The sequence below is a fragment of the Hylobates moloch genome, unplaced genomic scaffold, assembly GCF_009828535.3.
Source record: "Hylobates moloch isolate HMO894 unplaced genomic scaffold, HMol_V3 SCAFFOLD_3, whole genome shotgun sequence".
In the NCBI taxonomy this organism is placed as follows: Eukaryota; Metazoa; Chordata; class Mammalia; order Primates; family Hylobatidae; genus Hylobates; species Hylobates moloch.
The window spans coordinates 160,196,283-160,214,843 of NW_026652278.1; the positions used below are offsets into that span (position 1 = coordinate 160,196,283).

General features: G+C 36.9%; 1 long non-coding RNA gene across 1 annotated transcript; it reads left to right on the forward strand.

Annotated features, from left to right (window-relative positions):
- Positions 1-781: 781 nt before the first annotated feature.
- LOC131382987 (uncharacterized) lies at positions 782-2,665 on the forward strand. The gene is made up of 3 exons (XR_009212631.1): positions 782-798; positions 1,482-1,558; positions 2,595-2,665. It is a non-coding gene; the product is annotated as an uncharacterized LOC131382987 (long non-coding RNA).
- The last annotated feature ends 15,896 nt before the right edge of the window (positions 2,666-18,561 follow it).

Consider the following 18,561-nt stretch of genomic DNA (forward strand, 5'->3'; position numbering starts at 1 on the left):
ATGGTGATTCTCAAGTAATTCCAATTATGCTACCTTTAAGAATAGGTGGAGTGGAAGGATGGACATGTGAGAGAAGTTATAATAAAAATAAAAGCAGTGACAGGATGTACAACAGTGTCAGTTGGTGGGATATTTGTTATATCCCACAGATTTTGTGATATTTAATAACTCCATATTGTTTTGAGTAAATTTTTCACTAAAGTAGGATAAAGGGAAAGCTAGTATTAAGGGGCAGATTATTTAATTTTTATTCCAGACATTTCCATATGTGTTTCAAGGAAAACCTTTTCACGTGATTGATTTCATGAGTAGTTTCTCATTTAAAATGCTAAAATGTAAAACCTTTTCAAGTGATTGATTTCATGAGTAGTTTCTCATTTAAAATTAAAAAACACTGGGAATGGAAAGGAGTGATTCACTTTATTCTGCTTGGAAGGGATTACAACAAAATTGTTTCAGTACCCAAGAGATGCAAATGAAAAAAAAAAAAAAACACTCAAATCTGAACTAATTGATATAACTGATATAGTTTGGCTCTGTGCTCTGTGTCCCCACCCAGATCTCATCTTGAATTATACTCCCATAATTCCCATGTGTTGTGAGAGGGGCCTGCTAGGAGATAATTGAATCATGGGGGTGGTTTCCCCTATACTGTTCTCATAGTAGTGAATAAGTCTCAGGAGATCTGATGGTTTTATAAGGGGTTTCTCCTTTCACTTCTTTCTCATTTACTCTTGCCGCTGCCATGGAAGAAGTGCCTTTCACCTTCACCATGATTGTCTGCAGCCATGTGGAAATGTGAGTCCATTAAACTTATTTTTATTCCTTATCTTGGGTATGTCTTTATCAGCAGCATGAAAATGGACTAATTGTGCATTTTTCAGCAACTTAGTATTTTTGCATAGTTATAAGGCTCTAAATACCTGATTCTGGGAATAAATGGCTAACCTTTTCTCAAATGGCATATATGTTCTATATGGAGAATCATACCTCCTGTGCAGTTGTTTGCCATGGTTATCCTTTAACAGTATTGTAAATCTATTACATACATCATATTAGTCTCTGAAGTTCTAAGCATGGAAGTACTATTTTTTCATGATTGCGACTAATATTTCACAGAAACAGAAAAAAAAAGAGTAATCATAACAAATTCTCTTAATGTTTCCAAAACATCCAATAGAACTTCTCATTCAAAATAGAAGGCAGTTAAGGCAGATGGCCAATAAATGTGTTCTATCTGATAGTTCTCTAAAAGTTTAGCTCGGAATTGAAAGTTTACTATCAGAATAGATAACTTTTTTCCTTGCACACTATTGGTGGGAATGTAAATTAGTACAGCCATTATGGAAAACTGTACAGAGCTTCCTCAAAAAACCCTAAAACCAGAATTACCTTATGATCCAGCAATTCATTTCTGTATTCATATAATTTTACTTAAAATCACTATGTCAGAGATGTCTGCTCTTGCTTGTCCATTGTAGCACTATTCACAATAGCCAAGTTATGGAATTGACCTACGTGCCCATCAACAGAAGAATGGATAAAGAAGATGTGGCATGTATTCATATTACTCATTAGCTTAGAAACGACTTTTTTTTTTCCTAAAGAAGAGGTTCCTACAAACTTAATGAGTGTTAATCTTCTAGGAACAATATTTTATTACTGAATTTAGTTTTATACCTTCTTCAATGCATGTTTTGATTTTTTAATTGTCTGCTTACTTAAATGTGCAACGTCACGACACTCATAGGAACATGGTATTATATGCATTAAAAGCCTAAATGCTCTCCTATACTTTTGCTGAGGGCTACTAAATCTTTAGGTTAACTGATCTCCAGTTTAGGGGATTCTATAGCTGTTTTCTCAATGGTTTTAAGGGGTACTTCCAAGGATTAAGTGACATTTCTTTGGAGTCAGTAATTTGCTTTTGAGATAACTCTAGACTGCATTTCAGTTATATTGCACTGCTCATTCCCATGATTCATATCAATGAGGCAGTAGTGCGGTGAAGGTGAAGATCAGCAGCCAGGTGGAATCTTCACTTGAAATAGAACTTAGCCTGCTTAGGATGCGCATTAAGGCTTGGTCACAGCCTGATGAACAAAGAGCAGGACAAGTTCATGATTAAACAAATTGAAGCCTTTGTCTTTCTTAACGTGATTCATTAGTGGTTTGCTTACTGTTGTGTTCATTTTTAGGACTCTTATACTCAGGATATTGTGTTAATTACCTAAGTGGAATCTAACCACAATGTTAGGTCTGTTTTTGAGCTTTGATATTTAATACAGGTTAAATGCTAATTATTATGACTGCTATCTTCCTCAAAATGTTTAAATTGTAGGGTCTGGACTATTAATACTTGCCAAATGAATGAATATATTTTTTTCCCAAATAGTACAAAAATTTGATTTTGTTGAATAGTGAAAAATAACATACAGTAAAATATAAAATATAAAAATTATATCTTAAAATATGAATCTTCCATGCTACTAAAATGAAAATTTTAGGCTTGTAAAATTTCATAGCTTGGTGCAAGTTTTTGAATTTGATAAATTCACCCAAACTATTACATGTCTCTAATTATCTTAAGGGAGCACCCACAGAGCCAAAGAATCTGGACAAAGGACCAGGACAGTCTCTCAGGCTCCCAACCTGGAAGGACCACATGCTTGGGGATTAATGCTCTGCAATCAAGTAAGTGAAGTCTGATGGTACAATAAGCACTAATCCAGGGCTTGAGAGAATTGGACAAGACTGCCATGGCCTGTCTGTCCTCTGGACTGGAAAATTTGGGCCTGGAGGCTGGAGGGAGGAGGACCTGGCAGCTGCCCAAGGGAAACAATGCTAAGTAGCAAATCTTTAAAAACGTAGTAACAGAGAGAGATCATGGAAGAAAGGAAAAAGTTGTATTTCTTATTACATTTAGCAGAACATCGTCCCTGCTTTCTGAATAAGAGGACCACATTTTTCGTTTGCATTAGACCTGGAAAATTAAGTAGCCAATCCTAAGTAACCAACAACATTTGACCACAGTTTTAAAAAATCTAAGAAGAAATTGTTTTTCAAAGTGCCAACTATTGATTTACTGGGCGTCATTCTCATAATCCTAAAAACATTAATCTGTACCATGCACATTTGCTTAACATATTCACATATTTGTGATGGGGATAGGAGAGTCTTCTAAGAGGGGAATTAGAGAAAGAAAAAGTCAGTTCTATACTCATTTGCTGAGTAAGGAACTAAAATGAAATAGCGATGCTAGCCACTGCATGCTTTCAATTAAACAACAGTAAACATACAAAGTACATTATTTCATTCATTTAAAAATAAGAATCTGCTCATCAGATAGAATCTTATCAGATCAACCAGATCCTTAAATGATGTGAACATTATGATCTCACAATACTAATTCAGGAAGAAGCTGTCTCAGCATTTCCCATAGAATGTTTCTTGGTATGTTAGATGTTTTACTATAATTTGATTTTCTATTACATTTGAATAATACTGACAATACGCCCCTATTTGATGGCTATTTTCTCTTCTGTTCCTGACTCGAGACTCCATGGCAGGCATGCTTGAGATTTTACAGGTGAGATTCTCACTATCCGATGAACTCTTCCACTGGAGTGATATCTAAGGAATAGAAAAGAGCATCCTCTACAAAACAAATGCACACATTAGTCTCCTCATCTAACACCGTTAAATAAAGAGGTGTAGCATTTGCTATGGATAACACTTTTAATTATATCGCATGTTTTTAAATTGCAGCTGAATATAATGTAATTTTAGTAGCTCATTTCTCCTGAGGCATCAACATCATTTATCACTCCTGCTGCCATCTGGCATGTCTGAACCATCATGATCAGCAATTTATGTGGAAATTAAAACATTCAGTGGGTCGCTCTTCAATAATGCTCTGAGGTCAGGGACAATATTGCTAGCAGCAGTGAAGATGCATTTTTATTGCACACTTGAGAGGCATCCATTTGACATACTTTATAGCCTTCTAGGTTAAGACTAGCCAAGCTTTCCCTTATTTGCACTGACCTGACATGGGGGTCATTCCGTATAGTAACTATCTAAGAATCATTCAGAGTAGTTCCCCCTTGCTATTGTGCTTATACAGCTACATTCAGTTAAAAGCTCAGCAGCAGTAATAAAAGTCCCATTCTCTCTCTCTCTGATTGTTTGTTCGTTTTCTCTGTTAAAGAATTCAGAAACAGCAAGAAAATACCAACCACAGGACTAATTAATGTAGTAGTCCTCTAAACAAACGTATATTTGCAATATTATTTGGTGATATTGTCAAAGATAACCTGTTTGAATTTAAATTGAATTCCCATGATTGAGCCTCTGCCTCAGCCTCCCAAGTAGCTGGGATTACAGGCACCTGCCACCATGCCTGGCTAATATTGTATTTTTAGTGGAGATGCAGTTTCACCATGTTGGTCAGGCTGGTCTTAAAATCCTGGCCTTAGGTGATCCATGTGCCTCAGCCTCCAAAGTGCTGGGATTACAGGCATGAGCCACCGCGTCCGGCCTGCTTCATGTATTTTAGAGGTATGGTTCAGTGCATATTCAAGATTGTTATATCTTCTTGGTGAATTGACTCTCTTATCAATATGTAACCTCTTTTTTCACCCCGATGCTTCTTTTTCTCTGAAGTATACTTTATCTGATGTCAATGTTGTCATTCTCACTTTTTTTCTTAGCGTTTGTGTAGTATATAATTTTTCACAGCCTTTAACCTTTAAATCTGAAGTAAAGTTATTTTGGCCATCATAAAGTTGTCATCATTTTTATTCTGTTCTGCCAATCTTTGTCTTTTTTATTCATGGGCTTAGACTTACTACAACCAACATAATTATTGATATAATTTGTCTGCCATTTTATTAATTGCTTCCTGTGTCTTCCCTCTTTTTTCTTCCTATTTCTCCTTTCTTGTCTTTCTGTGAGTTACTTGAATATGTTTTATTCATGTTAAACAGTGATTTAGTACTGAGCATCATTTTTTATATTTTTAAAATGGTTATTCTAGGGATTGCATATGCATGCATAGTTTATGTCAATTTACTAGCATCAATGTTTTGTCATTTTAAGTAAAATATAACCATTATTTAGCTCCCCATACTGATCCAGTCTGAAAAGACCAGATTACTGAAGGAAAGAAGGGAAGACAAGACTTAGCTCAGAGGCAACCCAGAGATAGTTTTCCCCTTCTCTTTAGGGGGGATTGGAATGAAAGTTAGGTTCTGCCAATGGCCTCTGCTGCTGTAGCATATGCTAGGGTGGAGACTGGGCATGGCTATTTTCATTGCATTTCCTGGAGTAGATGTAGCTAAAGCTTTTCTCCCCAGCTGGCCTACCAATTTTGTTCTCCTTTGGCTAGAGAAAGCAGTCTTTTGTGGGATTATTTCTTTTATCTACTAACATTTATAAGTTGTGGCCTTTTCTGACACTCAGGTCAAAATATATATGAGGCAAGAAAAAAATTAGAGAATTCACTACCAGGTTACCCAAGGTCCCTAGTCAATCTGCCTTATTTTCTTCATTTTTCAGAGATCTCCGGTGGGTAACTTATGTTTCTTATCCTAAAAATTTTGTTGGGATTAGCAGATGGAATAAAATGGAATGCACCACATTTTGTCTGGAACTGAAATTTCATGCTTTGATCATAATCTTCGAGTATTATTTCAAAATTATAAGAAAATTAATACAGTAATTTAAAACGGATAGACAGTTGACATTAGGTTAAACAGAGTGTAAAATGTGGGCTACTCAGCATTCAGGTTTTTGAGGGACTAGTCTCTTCAAGATGGCAGATAGAAGGCAGTGTTATGCCTCTCCCACTTGGAAGGACAGAATAGCGGGTAGAGATTCACACTGTGAATATATTTTTCCCAAGAACCATCACAGGAACTTACCAGAAAAACTGAAAGAACCCACAGAGCCTTTGAAAGAAGTAGCAGGCTACAGTGTACTCCTTAAGATAGGCAAAAAACTATAAGTTTCCAGAGTGTGAAGGGGTAAAGCCTGTCTCTGAGCACACATTCCCCACTGGGGAATATGAAAATCCAGATGATGGGAGAAGGCCTCCATCCTACCCAAAGCTGGAACTGATTTAGAGAGTGGCGGGAAATAAAAAAGTAGAAGCAACAGCATGAAAAGCCTTGTGGGCATTCCCAGTCTCCAGTGCAAGACCAGGGAAGCCATTCCTGATTCTGTCTCACAGGAGTCCTTGCAGAAGGCAGCCAGTGAACTCAGGGAGAAGCTGCAGAGTGAAAGAAGCCTCCAGCAGAATTTTGTGATAAATTTTGAGTGGGGACAAACTCCCTTTAATAGAACCGTGGGGTAAGCAGGAAGGGCTGCAGATGTGCACACAGGAGCTGGGCACCTGGCCTTATGAGCAGATGGAAAGGTATATGGCTTGAAAGCCATGCTTGCTATTTGTATGGAATCCTGAGGAAGGCCTGATTTCTGTCTGCTGGCTGCCTGGATCTACACCTGGCACTTTTAGCTGAGCACTGCAGGAACAAGATCAGCCTTGCCAACTGCATGGGAGCCGGGTGAGGCTTACTGCTGCCGGCTACTCCTCAATCCCTTTGGAACTCTTGTGCACAGCAAAGACAGTTATACTGCCTCTGCAACATTACCCCAGTGACGTGAGAACCAGCCCTCATCTCCCACAGTGACCTCCCACATCAGACCCTGCCCAAGGAGAGTCTGAGCTGAGATCCGCAAAACTCTGTCCCCACCTGGTGGTATTTCTCCACCCACCCTGGTAGCTTAACACAAAGGACATAAGCTTTTAGGAGCTTTATGGCCCCACCAATCACCTGAGAAACCAGAATACTTCCCATGGGCACCTTAGGGCAAGCTCAAATCCCACTGCTACTACTGCAGCTGGTGCTCCTGCAAACACCACCTCCTGGCTGGAAACCAACCAACTCAGGCCATTACAGCACCTCTCCATGGAATAACACTGCTCCCAGGAAGGAGAAAACAGCTGTGGTATCTTAGCTAATACCATTGCCTGCAACATCCTGGCTAGCCAGAGGTCCTGAGTCTGTTCAGGTGAAAAATTCACTGCTAGTATAACCAGCATTCAAGAAAGCCAGCACACTAAGCCTATCTACAACCAAGAACTCTCACAGAATCTACATTACTCCCCTGCCACTTCCATCAGAGCAGGTGCTGGTAGCCACTGATGGGAGACTTGAAAATGGTCACATCACGGGATCCCTTGCAGACATTCCCAAGCAACAGCCTGGAGTTTGGTAGACCCATTGGATGGCTAGACTCAGAAGAGCAATAATAATCACTGCAGTCTTTCTCTCAGAAAGTCCCATTCTTAGGAGAAAGGGGAGAGCACCACATTCAGGGAACACCCTGTGAGACAAAAGAATCTGAATGACAGGCTTTGAGTCCCAGATCTTTCCACTGGTGAGATGTTTCTTACAGCAGAAGCACAATCGCAGTGTACCTCTACCCCAATAGGCAGGCAACCTCTGGGATCGTGAAAAGCCTTGGAGCAGGAGTCCTTGCTCCCCCCTGGTACACCACTGCAGACATACCTGGGGTTTCTCACAGCTCTCCCAGTCTCTGCTATCTTCAAGAGGTATATCTTACACATAAGGACTTACATAAACTTAAAGTAAAGAGGTGAAAAAAGATATTCCATGCAAATGGACTGAAAATGAGTAGGAGTAGTTACTCCTATATCAGATAAAACAGACTTGAAAGCAACAACAGTAAAAGAGACAAAGAAGGACATTATATAATGGTAAAACGGTTAGTCCAATAGGAAAATATCACAATCCTAAACTATAAGCACCTAACACTGGAGCTCCCAAATATATAAAACAATTACTACTAGACCTAAGAAATGAGATAGATGACAACACAATCATAAGAGGGGACTTCAATATCCACTAACAGCACTAGACAGGTCATCAAGTCAGAATGTCAACAAAGAAGCAATGGACTTAAACTGTATCCTAGAACAAATGCACTTAACAGATATTTGCAGAACATCCTTCCCCAAAACTGCAGAATATAAATTCTTCTCATCAGCACATGGAAGATTCTCCAAGGTAGACCATATGATAGGCTATAAAAAAAGTCTCAATAAATTTAAGAAACTAGAAATCATATCAAGTATCCTCTCAGACCACAGTGGAATATATATGAAAATCAGCTCCAAAGGAACCTTCAAAACTACACAAATACATGGAAATTAAATAATCTGCCTTTGAATGACTTTTAGATTAACAATAAAATCAAAATGGAAATTAAAAAATGTATTTGAACTGAATGATAATAGTGACATCACTTATCAAAACCTCTTGGATACAGCAAAAGCAGTGCTAAGAGGAAAGTTCATAATGTTAAATGCCTACATCAAAAAGTCTAAAACAGCACAAAGAGACAACCTAATGTCATACCTCAAGGAACTAGAGAAACAAGAACAAACAATCCAAACCCAGAAGAAAAGAAGTAACAAAAATCAGAACAGAATAAATGAAGTTGAAACAACAACAACAACAAAATATATAAAAGATAAATAAAAGAAAAAGCTAGTTCTTTGAAAAGATAAACAAAATTGATGGATCATTAGTGAGATTAACCAAGAAAGGAAGAGTGTAGATACAAATAAGCTCAATTAGAAATAAATCTGGAGACATTACAACCAATACCACAGAAATACAAAAGATAATTCAAGGCTACTATGAACATCTTCACATGTACAAACTAGAAAATGTAGAGGAAATGGAAAAATTCCTGGAAATATACAACCCTCCTAGATTAAATCTGAAAAAAATAGAAATTCTGAACAGTCCAATAAAAAGTAGCAAGATTGAAACAGCAATTAAACAATTGCCAACAAAAAGTCCATTACCAGATGGATTCACAACAGAATTATATCAGACATTCAAAGAAGAATTGGTACCAGTTTTACTGAAACTATTAAAAAAGGTAGATAAAGAGGGAATCTTCCCTAAATTCCTCCCTATATGAAGCCAGTATCACCCTAATACCAAAACAAGGAAAGGGCATAACAGCAACAACAACAACAAAAACTACAGAGTAGTATCCCTGATGAACATAGATGCAAAAATCCTCAACAAAGGCCGGGCGTGGTGGCTCACGCTTGTAATCCCAGCACTTTGGGAGGCCGAGGCAGGCGGATCACGAGATCAGGAGATGGAGACCACGGTGAAACCCCGTCTCTACTAAAAAATACAAAAAATTAGCCGGGTGTGGTGGCGGGCACCTGTAGTCCCAGCTACTCGGAGAGGCTGAGGCAGGAGAATGGCATGAACCCGGGAGGCGGAGCTTGCAGTGAGCCGAGATTGCACCACTGCACTCCAGCCTGGGCGACAGAGCAAGACTCCGTCTCAAAAAAAAAAAAAAAAAAAAAAAATCCTCAACAAAATACTGGCTAACTGAATCCAACAGCATTATGATCAAGTTGGTTTCATACCAGGGATGCAGAAATGGCTTAACATAGGCAAGTCAATAAATGTGATACATCCCATAAACAGAATTAAAAATCATATGATCATCTCAATAGGTGCAGAAAAAGCACTGGATAAAATCTCTAGTACTCCTTTATGATAAAAGCCCTCAACAAAATAGGAATAGTGGGAACTTACCTCAAAGTAATAAACGCCATATATGATAAACCCACAGCCAACATCATACTGAATGGGGAAAAGTTGAAAGCTTTATCATTTTAAGTAAAATGTAACCATTATTTGGCTCACTGAGAACTAGAACAAGACAAAGATGCCATTTTCATCACTTCTATTCAATATACTACTGGTAGTCCTGGCCAGAGCAATCAGACAAGAGAAAAAACAAAGAGCATCCAAATTGGAAAAAGAAGAAGTCAAACTGTCACTATTCACTGATGATACGATCTTATACCTAGAAAACCCTAAAGACTCATCCCAAAAGCCCCTATATCAGACAATCAAATTCAGTAAAGTCTCAGGATACAAAATCAATGTACACAAATCAGTAGCACTGCTATACACCAACAATGACCAAGTTGAGAATAAAATCAAGAACTCCGTCTCTTCTATGATAACTGAAAAAAAAAATACTTAGGAATATAGTTAATCAAGGAGGTGAAAGACCTCTAAAAGAAAAACTACAAAATACAGCTGAAAATATCATAAATGACACAAATGGATGGAAACACATCCTATGCCCATGGATGGGTAGAAACAATATTGAGAAAATGACCATACTGCCAGAAGCAATCTACAGACTGAATACAATTCCCATCAAAATACTAACATCATTCTTCAAAGAACCAGGAATGATGTCGGAGTGTGTGTAGTAGTAAATTTTTGAAAACCACTAAATTAACAGTGAGCACCTTTGAGATGATCAAGGCTTGAGAAAGAGTAATTGAACTTTTGAGCTTAAGCCTCTTAGGTGGATTGTGCAATACCAGTAGAAGTACCAATTGAGCAGACTGCTAACTGGGTGCCCTCTCAGAAGCCTGAACTTAGACTGGCATGGTTGATACCTAGGGTGGAAATGATTGGAAAGAGGTTAAGGATCTCTACAACTTAAGCGCTTGAATACCCAAAAGACAAAGCTAGAGAAGCTGAATGTTCTAGGGCCAAACATCAAACCAGGAGACGTCACTAGAAATAATTCAGAAGCAGGACAAATGTAGGAATAAATTCTGAGGGAGAGAGGAAGGGAATAAAAAGAAGGGGCACCAAAGGGGAAGTTGGCACATCTACCACACAGAGAACCTTACAATTGCCTGTGGGTTATTTGGTATATGGATAAATTGGTTTACTTGAAGTGCTTAAAGTCATGATATAATTTGTGCAGTTTTGATAAAACAGTATTACAGGAAAGCACAGCCTTCCAAGATAGGCTTTGGTTGATTATTTTACATGGAAGAAAATCCAGAAAAATCCCTATTCAAAGTTAAAATGCACATATAGATGTACAAGCACTCTGAAAATAAATATTATAAATTTTAAAACTGGATAATATGTTTTTGCTTCTTCTAAGTGAGTGCATGTTTCTTTAAAAAACTACACAGAAAAAAGACAGTAAAAGCACTTACATGGTTGATAGAAATTTTGGAAACTAATTCCCTCAAATAATGACTATATTATTGTAGCTAAATTTCAAAGAATGACCTTGTTGAAGAAAATTGTCTTTTATTGCCATTATCATAATTACACAGTGGTAATATTTTGTAAATTTTAATTACCGTGATAAAAATTCCTTATAATTAGGGGTGATTTATTTTTATTATTTGAATGCTATTAAGCTTTAACACTATTTCAAGTTTTTTATATACTGATATAAAATATTCCAAAGTATCACTATAGCTTCTTTATAACTTTATTAGCTATTAAAATATTTGAGAATTAATTATATAAAAGCTGTCAAAATGAAAATTCTTAAGTTTTAAGAATGGGACATATTTCATATTACTAAGAAATACCTCAAATCTCTTTTCTGGAAGAGTTTTATGCACTTGAATCAGAGTACTGTTTTCTTTTCTTATTCAAATGCATATTTCTACAAAAGTGGTGGTAACGCTTTATATATTAAGCAATTTTCACCAGAAAGCTGACAGAAGCATGAGACAACATATTACCTATTAATAAATTGATCTGTTAGAGAATTCTAGATTGCTATTCCTAAAATATTTAACTGAACAGAACTTTTTTCACATGCTATGAAGATGTTTACAATGATACACTTGGACTCTATTCAAATGTGATATCACACACAGAGTTTCTGATCAATGTTTTTAAGGGGCAGTACCACACCATACAACCTATTAGTTATTATACCTTTAAAGTCTATATATGGTACAAAAAAAATCAAAATATCAAATGTTACTCTTTTGCCTCTGTGGTCTTCTTTCTTTTTTCCAATTTGTCTTTTAATTCTGTCATAATCACACCCTTTCTGTACTGTAACAAAGACTGTAGTATAGTCTGGCAGATCTCATTTGAATCTTTACTTACTCCTAGTTTAACACAGGCAATGAAATTGACACTACATTAAGAGTTTTTACTCTTTGTTTGTGTGTTGGGTTTTTGTTTGTGTGTTGGGTTTTTGATTTGTTTGTCTCTTTATCCAATCCCAGTTGGCAGATTGAGGTGGAATATAATTAATGTCATAATATTTAATAACAGAAGGCAGTTTTAAATTGGTTCCTTAAAAGAGGGGTGCCCCACTCCCACCCCCCACACAATGCAGTGTTCCTGAAGAGCTGCCTTACTAAAGTCTCACAAAATTCAAGTGTCTCAACTGCAGCAGAAGAGTAAGCAATTGTACCCTGATTTACTTAAGCTTCTGATGCTGGTGGGCCAGTCATGTCTTGTGACAAGAAATAAAAAAAAAAAGAAACCCAGAGACAGCTGAAGTGATACTTGTGTACTTACCTAGGACCTGACTGGCCATTTACCATGAATGGAGGAACCTGGCCTTTACTATACGGCAGAGTTAAGTATGAATCTAATCCTAGTATCTCCAAGTGATAGCCCAGTAGATCTTGGAAACACACATATGCACACGCATACACACACACACACACACACACGTTTACTTACTCTATGGTAAAGACGGTAAAACTGAGGTGATGGGGGTGGATAATGTCAACTTGCATTACTAATCAATTATGATAAATATTGAAAGTAAAACTTTATGTTTAATATTCAATGAATTATTACACTAAAGGAAAGACAATGTGAGTGGTCTTTTATAAGCTTTTACAAATTGTACTTTTCTATTTATAGTTCACAATTTTGTAGTGTCTTTTTCCTTCTTCTCAATTACTCATTACATCTACAGTTTCCTAGGCCATGGCTGAAGTAGAACCCTGCATTCTCTCCCAGCCCCCTCTTCAATCTCCCACTGCATCTTACCAAGAGGAGCCCCATGTGCCTATGTTCAGCCTCTCCCTATATACTGCCTCCGCTACAAACAGATACAGCTTTGGCCCTCCTCTAACCAAGAAAGAGAATTGAAAACATTTCACTAGCCTACCCTTGGGGAAAGAGACAGGGGGGAAGAAGCCCATGTATGCTCTAGAACTGGAACTGAGTAATTATCCATCTAATTAGGAAATTCCAAGGTCCCATGCATCTGGAACATGATGTATAGGTGGGGCTAGCTCTAATGGGGACGTCTCCTTAGCCTCATGGATTTCACATCACATGGAGAAGGACATTGCCAGAGTGGGGTCACAGTAGAGAACTTAAAACTCAGGTGCTAAGTTTAAAGGCCATACTACTCATGCCGCAAGAAAGAAAAAATAACTTTGTGTGTGTGTGTGTGTGTGTGTGTGTGTGTGTGTGAAGTAGCAATAACTGCTTTAAAATAAAAATAGTAATCTAAAAGTGGTAGGTGATTCATCAGTTTTGGCAGAAGACTTTCCTAAAAACAGACCCTGAGACAAAGATTCTGGGCAAATAACTGATTAAATAATTGCACTTAGGAGAAATTGGTAAAGAAGCGAAGAAGAAAGAAAGAAGCCAACAATAATGTGACTTTAGGTGAAATCGTGCTCTTTGCCTAGTTGTATAGGGAGCTCTGGAGCATAAATTTCATCATAGATTTTGTTGTGCCTTGTGGTAGGGAGCTGGGATTTCATGACCCTTCACTAGTTAGCTTTTGGCAATGGGCTATCCTAGAGCCCAGCAGACACATCCACCTCTTTAGGAAAAACTGCCATAGTAGTCCCAGCATAATTTCTTCAGAATCTCCATAAAAGCCAGAAAATGGGCCTGTGAAGGAAGCCTGGAGATCTAGGAAGAGGAGTATAGAACACAGCTCTATAGAAGTGAAGCCAGGATGCACTTGACAAATGAGATTACAGTAAAAAGTTGAGGTTCAGATGAGATTTAAATGACTATGTCCATCCTCATCACCATTGTCATCATTATCATCATCAGACTTGGTGGAAGCAAATGAAGAATTCTGAAAAATATAGTTATTTAACCTTTGACTTTTTTATTTATTTATTTTTTTTTTTGAGAAGAGTCTCACTCTGTCACCCAGTCTAAAGCACAGTGGCATGGTCTCAGCTCACTGCAACCTCTGCCTCCTGGTTTCAAGCAATTCTTCTGCCTCAGCCTCCCGAGTAGCTGGGACTACAGGAGTGCGTCACCACGCCTGGCTAATTTTTGTATTTTTAGTACAGACGGGATGTCACCGTATTGGCCAGGCTGGTCTGGAACTCCTGACCTCATGATCCGCCCCCCTCGATCTCCCAAAGTGCTGGGATTACAGGCGTGAGCCACCATGCCCAGCTTGACTCTTTTATAATAACACTTAGCTTAAAACAGAAACACATTGTAGAGCTGTACAAAAATATTTTCTTTCATTATATTCTTATTCCATAAGCCTTTATCTATTTTAATTTGTTATTATTTTAACTTTTTAAGCTTTTTTTTGTTAAAAACTAAGACACAAACACACATATTAGCCAAGGCTTACACAGGGTCAGGATCCTCAATATTACTATCTTCAACTTCCACATCTTCTCCCACTAGAAGTTCTTCAGGGGCAGTAACAGGCATGGAACTGTCATCTCCTATGATAGCAATGCCTTCTTCTGGAATACCTCCTGAAGGACCTGCCTCAGGCTGTTTCATAGTTCATTTATATTTTAATAAGTAGAAGGATCACACTCTAAATTAGCGATAAAAACACAGCATAGTAAATACTAGGCGATGGGAATTTTTCAGCTCCATTGTAGTCCACCATCCTATATGCCATCCGTCATTGACCAAAATGGTGTTATGCAGCTTATGGCTGTATTTTCTATGGCCCCTTACTTTTTAGACATATTTAGTCAAAAAAGAAAAGCAGCAGATAGGAGGGAAGTTTATACAAAACATAACACCAATTGTAGAATCTTCAATGACAGTTTAAAATGCCTTAGCAAGGTGAAAACAATATAATAAACACAGTATCTTCTGAACTAATAAAATTATAACTGAGAAAGTAAATTAATGCACAGTAATGAAATTAAAATGGATCATACTTAAACTTAAAAATAGACTCTGCTCTTTTAGTACTAAAAACAATACTTATTTATAATTACTGCCTAATTCATGTGTCACCAATTTTAAGGCCTATTTTTAATGTATTTCTATCCTTACGGGATATATACTTTTTTGGTGTGTATGGTCACTAATTCCAGGTCCTCCAAAGTCTATTCAGAAGAAATGAAGATTCTTTTGTTTAAATTCTATTTTTAGTTTAGATTCAGGGAGTATATGTGCTTGTTTGTTATATGAGAGTATTACACGTGTAATAGTGGAGGCTGGGTTTCTAGTGTACCCATCACGCAGATATTGGACATTGTACCCAGAGGTGATTTTTCAACTCCCCTACCCTACACCCTTTAGAGTCCTGAGAGTCTATTTTCCTTATCTTTATGTCCATACGTACCCTTTGTTTAGTTCCATTTGTAAGTGAAAATATGTGATATTTGATTTTCTGCTTCTGTATTAGTTTACTTATAATAATGGCCCTCTTCTCCACCCATGTTTCTGAAAAGGATATGATTTTGTTCTTTTTTATGGCTGCATAGTATTCCATCATGTATATATAAAATATTGTCTTTATCCAATCAACTTTTTGCTGACACTTAGGTTGGTTCCATAAGTTTGCTATTGTGAATAGTGTAATAAATATATGAATGCAGGTGTCTTTTTAATATAATACTTTTTTTAACCTTTGGATACCCAGTAATGAAATTACTGGGTCAAATGATAGTTCCATTTTTAGCTCTCAGAGATATCTCCATACTGTTTTCCATGAAGTTTTATCTAAGTTATATTCCCACTGACAGTGTATGATTGTTCTCTCTTCTCCACATCCATGTCAACATCTTGTTTTTTGACTTTTTAATAAAAACCATTCTGACTGGTGTAAGATGGTATCTCAGTGTGGTTTTAGTTTGCATTTCTCTGATAATTTCTGATGTTAAGTATTTTTTCAAGTGTTTGTTGGTCACTTGTATTTCTTCTTTTGCGAAACGTCTGTTCATGTCCTTTGCCCAGTTTATAGTGGTTTTTTGTTTGTTTGTTTGCTGAGTTGTTTGAATTCTTTTTAAATTCTGGATATTAATCCCTCTTGTCAGATACATAATTTGTAAATATTTTCTCCCACTCTGTAGGTTGATTATTGTGCCCTGCAGAAGCTTTTTACTTTAATTAAGTCCCATTTGTATATTTTTGGTTTTGCTGCAAACGTTGGAGGTCTTCATCATAAATTCTGTGCTAGGCTAATAGCCAGAAGAGTTTTTCCTAGGTTTTCTGCTGGGACATTTGTAGTTTTAGGTCTCATGCTTAGGTCTTTCATCCACCTTGGGTTAATTTTTGTATATGGTGAGAGATAGTGGTCTATTTTCATTCTTCTGCATATGGCTAGCCAGTTTTTCCAGCACTATTTATTTAATAGACTGCCCTTCCCCCATTGTTTATTTTTCTTTACTTTACTGAAGATTAATTGTTGTAGGTTTGTGGCTTTGGCTTCATCTCTGTGTTCTCTGTTCTGTTCACTTGATCTGTTCACTTGATCTGTGTATCTATTTTTGTCAGTATCATACTGTTTTAGTTACTTATAGCCTTATAATGTAATCTGAAGTCAGGTAATGTGATGCCTGTAGTTTTTTTTTTTTTTCCATAGGAGTGCTCTGGCTATTCAGGCATTTTGTTATTGTTCCATATGAACTTTAGGGTTGTCTTTCCTAATTTTGTGAAAAACGACATTGGTACTTTGATAGGAATTGTGTTGAATCTGTGGATTGCTACAGGCAGTATGGTCATTGATTCTTCCATTTCATAAGCATGAGATATTTTTTCATTTATTTGTGTTGTCTACAATTACTTTTATTAGTATTTGGTAGTTGTCGTTATAGAGATCTTTCATTGTCTTGGTTAACATATATTTCTAGATTAGTGTGTGTGTCTGTGTGGCTACTGTAAATGAGATTGAGTTCTTAATTTGGTTCTCAGCTTAAATGTTATTGAGCTATATAAATGCTACTGATTTATGTATTTTGATTTTGTATCTTGGAGACTTTACTGAAGTCACTAATCAGGTCCAGGAGCTGAATTTTACCAGACATACAAATAAGAGCTGGTGCCAATTTTACTGAAACTATTCCAAAAAATCAGGAAAGAGGGATCTCTTCTTAATTCATTCTATGAATGCTGTATTACCCTGATACCAAAATCAGGCAAGGACACAACAAAAAAGAAAATTCTAGTCCAGTACCCCTAATGAACATAGATACAAAAATTCTCAGCAAAATACTAGTAAAGCAAATCCAAAATCACATCAAAAAGATAATTCACCATAATCATGTAGGCTATATTTTAGGGATGCATGGAACATGATTCACCGAATAAAAATATCTAAGAACAAAAGAAAGATGCAGAAAAAGCATTTCATAAAATCCAACAAACTTTCATGATAAAAACCCTCAACAAACAAGGCATACGTGGAGCATACCTGAAAATAATAGAAGCCATATATAAGAAACCCACAGTCAACATTATACTGAATGGGGAAAGTTGAAAGCATTTCCCCTGAGAACTGGAACAAGGCAAGGATGCCCATGCTCACCACTCCTATTCAACGTAATACTGGAAGTCCTAGTCAAAACTATCTGGCAATAGAAAGAAATAAAAGTCATCTAAATTGGAAAAACAGAAGTCAAATTTATCTCTGTTCACTGATGACATGATCATATACCTAGAAAAATCTTAAGAGGCAAATGTCTATTAACATCATATTAAGTACTGTGCTTAGCATCCAGATTCTATTTGCAGCCAGGGCATTGTAAAGATTATTTACCTGCTAAAATGTGTTTATACCAGATCCCGTTAGAATCTCAATGGCTCATCAAGAATCCCCAGATTTCCATCATTATTTGCCTAAATAATGAATGCACACATTGCACGTATTGAGTATAAAACATTCCTAAGCAGTTTATGAGCAAAGTACTGTATTAATTTCAAGTTGACAGAATCTGAAAACATGATATTTCAACCACTTGTCATTTATTATTCTTCACTCTAATGGCTCTGTCAAATGGTGATCTAGATGTTTTTTCAAATCAATGTGGTCACGGGAGTTTTATCTACCTTTCTAGCAGAGATTTTTTCTTGGGTATTATAAAGCTCTTTTTTAGGGACATCTGGCATAATAGTAGAATAGAGACCCCATTACACATTGAAATACTATAAAACATTTAATAAGTTAAAAACATCCATAGTGGTACATTAAATGTATATTACAACTATGTAACAAAACACAATAAGGAACTGTACAAAACATGGATCTAAGTCATCTGGTCACTATATTTTGAGTAAAATTTATGATTTAGGCTATGAATGAGCAACAGGGCTCGTTTGACAGCCGCCGCCTCTTCAAGTGCAGAAGTCTCCTAATGAGGAAAGCTGCATTGTCCCAGAATACAGGTCATGAGGGAAGAAGAGAAGATTGGAACAATATTATTTTTCCCTAATTTTCAGGCTTTATCATTTT